Source organism: Chenopodium album, chromosome 24 (genome assembly GCF_948465745.1).
Source record: "Chenopodium album chromosome 24, dcCheAlbu1.1, whole genome shotgun sequence".
NCBI classification, from domain to species: Eukaryota; Viridiplantae; Streptophyta; class Magnoliopsida; order Caryophyllales; family Amaranthaceae; genus Chenopodium; species Chenopodium album.
In genome coordinates this window covers 30,660,159-30,673,055 of record NC_137857.1, presented here as the reverse complement: position 1 = coordinate 30,673,055, position 12,897 = coordinate 30,660,159, and positions in this window count along the sequence as shown.

The window sequence follows — 12,897 nt, the reverse complement described above, 5'->3', positions numbered from 1 at the left end:
TTTATATGTCAAAATTATGAAAATATAGTGTATAATATAAAATTCCAGCAAGTTCAATTCACCAGAATATGCTGAAAATTTACTTTATTAGTAGTTTTTGCAATTCAAATAATCTATACTCATCATATTTCATAAATAGTTGTTTAAAACATAAGGAAGCATACTAGACCTTTATTTTTGACTCAAAACTAATAAAAATCAGATTATATAAAATCTGAAAAATAAATTAAATTGCAAGATTCAAGCTTTTAAAGATCTACATACATAAATCAATAACTATAATAGTATATTTCACATTAAAACCTTCAAATCCTTCAAATAACCAACATAAAACTCCAATTTCACAAAATACATAATCTGAAAATTAATTTTAATTATGAAATTATGGGTTTTATTATTATGAAATCATAGTATTGATGACTAACTTGCTAAACACGTTTTCAAGCCCTAAAACATGAAAATTCAAGGTATAAACCCTAATTTTTACATAATACAAAATCTGAAACTTTCAATAATAAACTAAACATGTTAAAACTCATAAATTTATAATCTTTTATACTTCATATGTATAATCAAACCATAATAATAACAATTTAAGAACAAAGATTAAAACTTTAATTAAAAATAACAAGAATAAGAGAAGGAGAAATAAGGGAAGGAGAAAGGGAGGAGACAACTGTTGGGCGGTGGCTGCTGGCGGCGCGCGGTGGCTGCTGGCGGCAGGGCGGTGGTGCTGCTGGCGGCAGCACTGTAGCAGCAGGTTTGTTGTTTTTTTTTTTTTTTTTTTTCTCTTTGATCGTGAAAGCAGTAGGAGGAGAAGAGGGCTCTTTTTTTTTTTTTTACGTGAGAGTTGAGGGAGGAGAAGGAGTATAAGGGTTTTTATTTGGGCTTTAATTTCCTAATTAGATTAGGAGTAGTATTTGGGTTTTGGGTTATGTTAGAATTACTAGTAAATTAATAAAAAAATACACTAGTTTATTTAAATCCTTCCATAAAAATAATTTAATTAATGAAATTACCATAAATATAATTACAAGAATAATATATAAATAAATTATAATTTAGCTTAAAATATGGGGGATTACAGATAGCCCTGACTGTGTCAAAGGAGAAGACCCTGTCAAATCAACACAGACATCGCGACCACGATCCCATGAATAAAGTAACACATCCGCAGGTCTGAGGGCCTCGTCGTTCCCTCCAGCCAACCCAATGTCAACCTCTTTTCTCGCTGAAATCCCAGAACGATAACAAACATCAACAAGGGTATCCCGAACAACATTATGCCGATGTTTAATACCCACAATACCAGCACAAGACACCGCGTGATCACCGAAAATATCTCCAGCAAAAACCCTCGAACAAGCAGAGCAAGACGTGGAGATAGAGAACAATGGAACACCCAACCGATAGGACAACACACATCGATAAGTCTTGGCGTCCATCGTCTGACCCAACCCCGAAATAGGAACCGCCCGAAGCCAAGCAGAGGTGTGATCACCCTGCTGTGATTTCCACAATGCTGATTGTCGAGGAGTTAAAGAATAAGCAGATTCTGCAGAAGCGGTAATCTTTGTGAAATACATATCTGCCAATTTCTTCATGAGTTTAGGGGCAGCGACCTCACTCGGATTACTCAAAATGTCAGACTCCACTGTTCCATTAAACAGACACAACGCATCCTCAAAGGCTCGTCCAAGACCAACAATGCCAGTATGCCGAAGAAGTTGTGTCTGCAACCCAACAGACTGCAACCGAGAAGCAAGAAAAGCATAGTGACGAACATCACCTGCAGAATAAACACCAAGCCCTCCAAACGCAAATGGTAAGGTGGCAAGCCGCCACTGCCAATCACCAAACCCAGGCCCCGAAGCGGTAACAATACGCTCCAAGGAAGATCGAAGAGCTCCATCAAAAGTGCGCTGAGCTACCTCAAAAGTACTAGGAGGACAAGTACGTAATGCAAAGTAGAGTTTTGAAACTCCAGTACATGCCCTAAGTAACAACAGTTCACACTGAGGATCATCTAGCATAGCGACCTTATCCATAAGGGCAATGGTCTTGGTCACCCTCTGCATCACAAGCTCACCACTGAAACCAGAATCGGAACTAGCGGGACCTCCAAGCAACCTAACACCACGCAGAGGTCGAGCAATATTAGGCGGAAAGACACCCACCAGCCTGCTTCGAGGGTCTTCCGTAGGCCAGAAAACTTCAGTTTTTTCCACGTTAAGACATAACCTAGAACGAGGTCCTTCCTCCATAATCAACTGCAGAACTTGCCCCACCACCAAAGTGTCTCCAATAATCGTGTCGTCATCTAAATACCAAGCCTGAAGACATACATCAAAAGTCTATATTATTATTATTATTATTATTATTATTATTATTATTATTATTATTATTATTATTATTATTATTATTATTATTATTATTATTATTATTATTATTATTATTATTATTATTATTATTATTATTATTATTATTATTATTATTATTATTATTATTATTATTATTATTATTATTATTATTATTATTATTATTATTATTATTATTATTATTATTATTATTATTATTATTATTATTATTATTATTATTATTATTATTGTTATTATTATTGTTATTATTATTGTTATTATTATTGTTATTATTATTGTTATTATTATTGTTATTATTGTTATTATTATTATTATTATTATTATTATTATTATTATTATTATTATTATTATTATTATTATTATTATTATTATTATTATTATTATTATTATTATTATTATTATTATTATTATTATTATTATTATTATTATTATTATTATTATTATTATTATTATTATTATTATTATTATTATTATTATTATTATTATTATTATTATTATTACTACTATTACTACTATTACTACTATTACTATTATTACTACTACTACTATTACTACTACTATTACTACTACTATTACTACTACTATTACTATTACTATTACTATTACTATTACTATTACTATTACTATTACTATTACTATTACTATTACTATTACTATTACTATTACTATTACTATTACTATTACTATTACTATTACTATTACTATTACTATTACTATTACTATTACTATTACTATTACTATTACTATTACTATTACTATTACTATTACTATTACTATTACTATTACTATTACTATTACTATTATTATTATTATTATTATTATTATTATTATTATTATTATTATTATTATTATTATTATTATTATTATTATTATTATTATTATTATTATTATTACTATTATTATTATTACTATTACTATTACTACTATTACTACTACTATTACTACTACTATTACTATTACTATTACTATTACTATTACTATTACTATTACTGTTACTATTACTATTACTATTACTATTACTATTACTATTATTATTATTATTAAAAACTATATACTAATTAGCTTGAGCAAATTGATATTGATTTGGTCAAAACTCAACTTGAGTTGTCTCGTTTCAAACTTGTAAGTTAGATGAGCACGAGTTGAACAAGCTATAAGTAACACACTTTGTTAAATTCTTTACCAAACTAATGACTATCATTTCTAACACTTAATATCATTACTTATGACTATTATTAATATCATCACTCCGTTGAACAAACTAATGACTATCATTACAAATACTTAATATCTTTTCACCACAACTAATATTATTACTAGGGGTTTAATTCGAGTTGTGTAATTTGAGAACAACTTGGTCAATGCTCTGTAAAAACTCGACTCAAATGGAGCAAGGTATAACTCGGCTCGATAAGCTCGTGAGTAGCTTGATTATTATTGTTATTAATTATGAAAATAAAATATCATAGTTAAAAAATAATTTGGTACCTCTTTAGAGAAAAGTGAAGGAAAATTAATGAAATATTTTTGTACAAAGTAGGCTATGGAGAGAGTGGATAGTAATATTGTGTTGAGCAAAAAGTCCCACTTTGAAAGAAATAGAAAGTATTGACATGGAGAGGTTATAAAAAGAGAAACTTAGGGCTTGCTCACATTTACTGAACTGAACTGAGCTGAAATGAATATTTTATGAGAGAAGAAAATTAGAAGCTGAAATGGACTGATTGGAGCTAAACTTAATAGAACTGAAATAATTAAACTGAAGTGAACAGACCCTTAGCCTCTCTTCAATTGTATGAATAACTTAGCTTTTGTTTAAGGCTTGAGTTATTGAAACATTGGGTCTAATTTTGTTTGGGCTTTAACTTTTAAGACATTATATAGCTTTTTTATTTTAGCTATATATCAAGTTACAGAAAAAATCTAGTTTTCTTGATAATTACCAAAATTGTGGATGGACATTACCTAAACCTAGTTTTCTTGGTTTAAACCCGACTCTAGTTGCCTATACTTGAGTTAATTATTATGAGTTTTGTTAATTAGTTTTGTAATTGTCATTTATTTTTATTTATATGAAGAGAGTTAATACTACTATTATTATTATTGTTGTTGTTGTTGTTGTTGTTGTTGTTGTTGTTGTTATTATTTGTTAAAAATTCATTAGCAAAGGTTTTGGGATAACAATTCAACTTAAATTTAAATTATTTATCAAAATTATATACATTTTATTGTTTAGCGAGTGATTTTGTAATAATAATTGTAATTATATATTAATACTTTACCCTATAATTGTAATTAGTGACAAACACTAATGATACTTTATAAATTTTTTTTGAGACAACTAATAATATCACTAGGAGTGGTAATCGAGTTGAGCAACTCGAGGTCAACTCTGATAAATCTGGGTCAAACTCAACTTAAGTTGTCTCGACTCAAACTGTTAACCTTAACGAGAATGAGGTAAGCAAGTTATAACTCGACTCAATAAGTTCGTGAATAGCTTGGTAATATTATTATTAATTATGAAATTAAAAAAAATCATATAAGTTAATTTTATATTCCCTTAAAGAAAATAAAATAATTAATACTTATGTCCATGAATAATACCTAAACCTAATTTATTGGTAATTACCAAGATTATGGTTTTTCTTGGTAATTACCAAGATTGTGGTTGGACATTACTCAAACCCAGTTTTCTTGGTCTAAACCTGACTCCAATTGCCTATACTCGAGTTAAGCATGCTATAACTCGGCTCGATAAGCTTGTGAGTAGTTCAATAATATTTTTATTCAATTGCGAAAAATAAAATATCATTTTCTGCATCTCTGGGCCAATAAGCCTCACAACCTGCGTACAATAACAAACAACCTTTTACCACACAAATTGTAATATAGCATATGACAATATTTTGAAATGGACAAGCGAAAATTTCACATCGGTTGCAACTTCCTCAACGTATGTAACCCTACCATCCCGAGGAAGCTTCGGGTACGCATGCCCATAAGCAGTATCAACAACCTTTTGGAAAGGAAAAAAATATCAAATGAGTGAATGAGGAAGTACCCATCTAACATTCATCCAAAAACAAGCAACTTGTAGCTATGCAATGTAAAGGTCAACCATTTTTAAAATGATTTATTTGGATTTTCATTTTTTCATTTTTAAAAAGCAGATCAAATTAGAACACACATTTGACAATTAATCATTTACATATTATACATCAACTACTAAAGATCAGCATACTCACCCCAAATTATCCATAGTCCTCAGTTGTACTCTTATCAGTTACCACCAAACGGCGCACCAACTCAGAATCCCACACCTTACCATCACCCGTGGAAACACATTCCATTCAACTGGTGGTCTTTTAATTTCAAGCGATCCAAGTAGAAAATCTCCATACTAATACAAAATGTTAATGTATAGGAGAATGGAATTAGAATAAATGTTGTAAAAATAGGACTTTACCGCCAAAAACAGTGTACACCCTCAACAACCCCAGCATATCCCTTGGCATTAAACTTTTTCAGAAACATCTTAGCATAATCTAAGAGCCAGTCTAGAACAAAATTACACCAATCATAATTGCCTGCATTGGAAGCTAATGTGACAGCGGGGAGCAAGCTAGTTGCCAAGATACTACCATCTGTTGTGGGGCACAAAATCAAACCCAAAGCAGCAACAAGGAAAGCCGTGTGAAATTTTTTTCTATCATCATCATCACCCAATGGTACAACATCACCTTTTTCGTCCCTTGGTCCTTCTACATCATTCATAACATCATCTACACAAAATTTGACAATCGACTTAACATTCCCATCTTCGTCAATATTTTCTTGAAGAGTACCATATCTATTAACAACAACTTCAACCAACTAAAGAGTTGCTTCTCCTACGCCTCAACATTTAGGACTTGTAACGGTCCAAAAGGCAACCCAAGAACACAATTAACTTGGGTGGGGCACAAAGGGAACTCCATATCACCAATAACAAGGCATGCGAACAATCCTTGACATCAACCAATAACATAGTTGACCTGGCATGAAATTTAGCTTAATTCCCAACAACCCACCGAAACCCATTCCCTTGACAGCCATAACTCTCGTCTCATCAAGCTCATTTATCAGTTTGCTCCTAGCATTAACCCTACAAATTACATTGAGAGGTTGCAAATAGTAGAGCGAAGACCATAAGTATAGCTATTTTCAATAAATTAAGAAATTATTTGCTCTATAATATTTATAGAAACGTTATATATAGCAAATACCTTATAACAGAAAAAAAAAAAAAAAAAAAAAAAAAAAAAAAAAAAAAACACTTCAACAACATCTACACAAATATAAGTGCGTGCTTACCCTATTTCTTGTCCTTTGTTTTTGAGTGTAGATGACTAGGCCTTTACTACGCACTTTATCACCAGCAGATATCGCAAATTTTGGGTCACCAACCTTGACCTCCGTACAACCTTTTTTGTTTTGTTTTTTTTTTGTTTTTTTTGTTCTTTTTTTTTTTTTGCGGAAGAACTCTCAAGAATATCGACCTTTCCAGACCTCCTGCTCTATGATCTCTTAGACATCTTAGACCCAACCACTTTTTTCTTTCCTCTTATAGGCTCCTCCGAGGACTCTGAGGAATCAGTAGCATAATCTGAACTAAAGTAACTACTTTCCTGCTTATCATCACTTTGATCATGTTGAGCTTCACAACATTGGTTGCATTGAGATTCTTTTTTTGTAGCTTTAATTTCTTTGTTGTATTAACTTGTTGAACAACCATCACCCTCCTCAATGACCTCTGCAAGTATAGTGCACATTGTCCAACCAATTGATTCATATATTAATCAAAATGTAAGTAAACATGTGCATATAATTCAACAGAATTTAACCAGAACTTACCCCCCCCCCCCATCTACCTCTACAAGCGACTTTCTTTGCCTTGATCTTTGTAATTGTTACAAGAATTCAACACAAAGAAAACCTACACATACCAAGAATAATATAATCAACCTCATAATCTAAAAAAATATAGTAACAAGTTAGGCTTGATGTCATACAACGTAGCAATTTTAATTTTAAGAAGACAACGTTTCCACTACTTTGCAAGTTTTTAGTCGATTTGCAATTTTGCATATAGTGTAGCTACAATGGTGAACATGTCTTAAAAGTATCTATGTGCTTATATTTTCAATTACATAGAACATATATGTATTGAATTTTGAATTGCGGTCAACATGCTTGTTATTTCAATTACACACAACATGTTTGTATTGAATGTGCTTGTTATTTCAATCACATTTGATATTAAGTAATCATACTTGATCACTTATGCTAGTCAAATGTCTTAAAAGTATCTAGGTGCTATATTCAACATACTTGTGTGATGGAACGTGACAGGCTAAAGTCGTATCACCTAATCAAAAGTAATTCCTAAAACCACTAACTAAAATAGATAGGGAAGTAGGGTCGAATCCACAGGGAAACAAGTCTTTTCATTCCTAATTAATTAATTATAATCTAAATTATTAAGTAACCAAATTGTTGTTATTTAAAGGAATTATACTACGAAGAATAAAATTAGGGAGAAATAAAAGTAGGGGAAAATTAATGAATAAAGGACCTAGGGCATAGGTTCACCAATAAATAATACTCCAGGGTAAAACATAATAATCAATCATCAATGTATCATTTAATCAGATCATAAAGGGCTTTCGCTACGTATTACAATCACAGAGTTAATTTACCGGTATTAAATCTCATCTCTCGAATCTCGACCTAACCATTTATAAATTAAACTGCCTATTGAAACTAGGCCTTAATATTAATTCTCATCTCTCGAATCTCGAATCAATATTGCGTAACTCATACAATTAAACCAGCGCTAATCTAATTGCATAGTATTAAATCAATCAATAGGAAATTAATCTAGCATTGACAATCAACAATAATAAATTACCCCTTCATATTATTTATGGATCCCCATAAACCCTAGTAAGAAAACTACTCACACATAATTAAAACTAAACTAAACAAAGTGATTAAACTAAACATAAATAAAATTGATAAGCAATTAAATAAAACAATTAAAGTAAACATATGAAATAAAAAAGAAAATGAAATCAATAAAACGATAAAAGAACTTAAAAGAACAGTAATGTAATTTAGCTAATAGAAGTCAACTAATACGGTTACGAAATTGACGAAAAGCAAATAGAACTACGTATTAATAATACTAACTCCTAAGCAATAAGGAATACAAAAAAAGCTGCCTAATAACAATTCTAAAAGCAAAACAAAAATATCAAAAGCTAAACTAACAATCTGACATGCCCCTAAAGAGCTACCCAACTAGAGTATTTATAGCGGTCAATTCACATAACCGACTATAGTACACCTTGCAGCACACTCTCCCGATCGGGCATTGGGCTGCCCGATCGGGCCCGCTTCTTCCACGCCCAAGCTGACATCAGTATATTATTAAATTGTAACTTTGGGCTTCATTCAACTTGGCCCAATTCCCTCTCCTCATTACTTGGTCCATGCTATAATTTCTTCATAGCGTACTCACTTAATCGAGTCCTTAATCACCGAATTGGCCTTGGGCATCAAATATGCGGTCATAAGATACGATCAAACTGGGGTGTCTTTGTAGTGGTTTAATAAGCTCCGGAATTATCATAAATCTGCAAATTCCTACAAAATAATACCAACTCTACAAAACCACTAGAAAACGTATATTAGTAATAAAAATAGCTCCGTAGAGCTCAAATAAGCACAAATATGACCGTGGGACGGGGAATAAATATACATATAAAATAGACTCATCAAACTCCCCTAAGCCAAACCTTTGCTTGTCCCTAACAAAGCAATGAATAAATAAATCAATACTTCACCCCAAATACAATTAAAATCAATAAATATAATTCAAGGTAAATACGACAAATATGTATCAAAGTCAACCAATCAAATCCATCCAACTACCAATCTTCCCTAACAATTGTCAAATAGAGCAAACCACATGAGCATATAGAATTCAAGACTAGTGCTCTCACACTCAACTCTCATTTATGTGGCGAGTAAAAGATGTACTCGATCGCTCTCCAACCAACCCCTTTATGTGAACAATGCTCTCCCAAACTCACAACCTCGTGTGTTTAAAAAGACATACACTCAACCTATTAGTCGACTCGGAATATGTCAAGTCATAATTTGCATTGATAAACAACACTTCCACATTCACACAACTCTATGCACAAGGTCAGAAGGTCTTTAAAGCTTGTAATGTAAGACTAGGGTAAAGGGTAGGATAAATTTGGGAATATGTGAGAGAAAAGCCTTGCTAAAAGGGAGCCAAATCCTAATAAACCCATGATCAAAAATAAATGATGATCATACATCTCCAACAATAACTAACTCCAACAGAAACCACCAAATACAACTCCAATCAATATAAACAATCCCAATACTTACAAAATTCACTCATAAAAATATGATAATATGGAACTAGAGTGAAAAACAAACTTTGTTATTAAACTTGAAATATTTTCATTGAAACTCAACCTTTTCTCTTTCTTTTCTTTTGATCAACCTTCACTTAGACAATTTGAACATCAAACTTTTTTTCCTTTTTGCTCTTTTTTTTATTAGAAGTTCACTTTTTTTTATTTTCTCACTTTTTTTTCTTTGAACTTCTTTTTTTTTTCTTTTTCATCACACTTTTATTTTTTCTCAAATATATACACTATAAAACTCATCAAAACAAAAATATGATCAAGAACAAATAACTTCTCAAAACCACCCAAATTGTGCAAATAATGTGCACACTACAAACTCCCTCACCTCACTCACTAATAGCTCCCCCAAGCCAAGCTTGGGACTAGTAACCAATGGGGCAAACATGGCTTGTAATGTGGCCGAAAACAATAAAAAGTCAAGGCAACAACATGGGTAGCAAGAAGGGAACAAATGTATCTAAATAAATCTGAAGGCTACCTAAAAGAACAAATGCCTTCGTCCTCCACATGTGCATAATATTGAGTCATGAAACACTACTCATAGTTGCAAATCAATACTCAAATTCATTGACATACCAGGAACTAATCACACATTCCTAACCAAATCAACTAGTCAAGCACTATATTCACAAGTAGTTGGACAAAATTGACGCATGTTAAGGTTCCAAGGCAATCAAACATCAAATCATGATCAACTAATCCACAATATTTATCATCAAAAACCAAGAATCAAAATAATTTCGAAAATTTCATCAAGGGGCACAGGGAAGCATGATTCATTATTCATTGGAACGTATTTTTGGATTTTTTAATTTTTTAATTTTTTTTGTATTTTTCTCATATAGGAAAGCAATAAAACTATACTAGAAAGCAATAAAATCTAGTCTAAGAAAGCATTAAAAGCTAAACTGAACACACCAAAGAAAAATAAAAAGAAAAGGGAAAGAAAGAGTACCTAAATATACAAGAAATCCCCCCAAGCTAAATTAGACAATGTCCTCATTGGCTTAAAGGGAAGCTTGTAATCCAAGTGACTACCCTTCATCATCAAACTTGTCTCCACCACCATCCCAAACATTGCAATGCATCACCTTGGTACAATTTTGGACAAAATAGAAACAAAGTGTTAGTAAGAGAAGAGGCAAAAACGAGTCAGGTCCACTATTTTGCTCATAAATTTTTTTAAACAAATGATAATGACGTGATTCCAATTGAATTGGAAAGTAGACTTGAAGAGCTTTCCAATGATAGGTCACACGCAAAATTTCGTTGAGAAACGCAAAAGTTATAGCTGTTTGAAGTTGCCCAGTTTTGCTGCCGCGGTCTCGCGCCCGACCGGGCGAGCGTGGCCCGACCGGGCCCGCCTCTAGAGTCCGAACTGGCTTCTTCTTCTTGTTTGCTGCTCGACATTTATTTTTACACTTGATTTTCTTCATTTTTCCACAAGATTGAGCATCTATCATCCGATCAAGTGGGACTTTCACCACGCGCTCAACTTTTGCAACTTGTTCCTCTTTCTCTACTTGTTTATCCTTAAACCCGAACCCTACACAATTTAGAGCTCTTTCTATAGCATCCACTTCATCTTTCCATGTATTAGTTTTTCCTGTGGAAGATGCAAGACAAAATACCGCCTCCAAGGGATCTCTAACGAGAGCTTGGGGCTTATTAGAAAAATTATTTACATCAACCACACTAACACTATAGCACTTTTCCTCTAACATGGGGCTTTTAGGAACATTATTTAAATTAAAAGTAATATTATCATCCCCTACACATAATGTAAGTTTACCACTTTTCACATCAATTATTGCCCCTGCAGTATGAAGGAATGGTCTACCCAAAATAATCGGAATTTGCAAATCTTCCTTCATATCAAGAACAACAAAATCAACAGGTATATAAAATTTACCTACTCTAACAGGAACATCCTCTAAAATACCTAAAGGATATTTAACAGAACGGTCGGCCATTTGCAGAGTAATATTAGTAGATTTTAATTTACCTATATTAATTTAGAGCTCACAGATAATGGCATAACACTTACACTAGCACCTAAATCACATAAAGCTTTATCAATCATCAGATTACCAATATGACATGGAATAGAAAAACTACCCGGATCTTTTAGTTTAGGTGGAGATTTATTCTGTAAAATAGCACTACATTCTGCAGTAAAAGCAACTGTCTCTACCTCACTAATAGATCTTTTTCTAGTTAAAATTTCTTTCATAAATTTAGAATATGCAGGAACTTGAGTAATTAATTCTGTAAAAGGAACCGTTACCTGCAAATTTTTCACAACCTCCAAAAACTTACCAAATTGCTTATTCAACTTACTCTTTAAATGTCTATTGGGGAATGGAAGTTTGATAACTGGTTTCTGTACATCTCCACTCTTGTCCTGGAGTTTACCCTGCAAAGAATTATCAAAAATATTAGTGCTACCCTGGAGCCCTGCAGGGCTAGTAACAACATCATTTGGTATAACAGAATCAGGATTAGCAATTTTTGTTATAACAGGTTCATCATCTTTGGGCATAGGAGGCCCATCATAGTGTGAACCACTCCTCAGGGTAATTGCATTCGCATATTCTGTAGGTTGTACTGGCTGTGATGGTAGGGCTCCCTGCTGGCGAGTTTGCAGAGTAGCGGAAAGTTGCGCAATCTGAGTATCTATCATTTTATTATGTGCTATCAATGAGTCAATTTGCGCATCTCTACTCTGCATCTGCTTCTGCATAGTACCTAACATCGTTTTGATTTCTGATACGTCAGAATCAAATGGAGAAGTAACAACCTGTTGTGGTCTCTGATGTGGAGGTTGGTAGTACCTCTGTTGTGGTTGTTGTACCTGTGGTGGGGGGTTAGGCACATTCGTACTATTGTACGACATATTTTGGTTATTTTTCAACCCTGCATTGTAGGTGTTGGAGTATGGACTAATTTGCTTATATGCCTGAAAAGCATTAACCTTCTCAAGTGAGCTCCTACAATTCTGCGCCCAA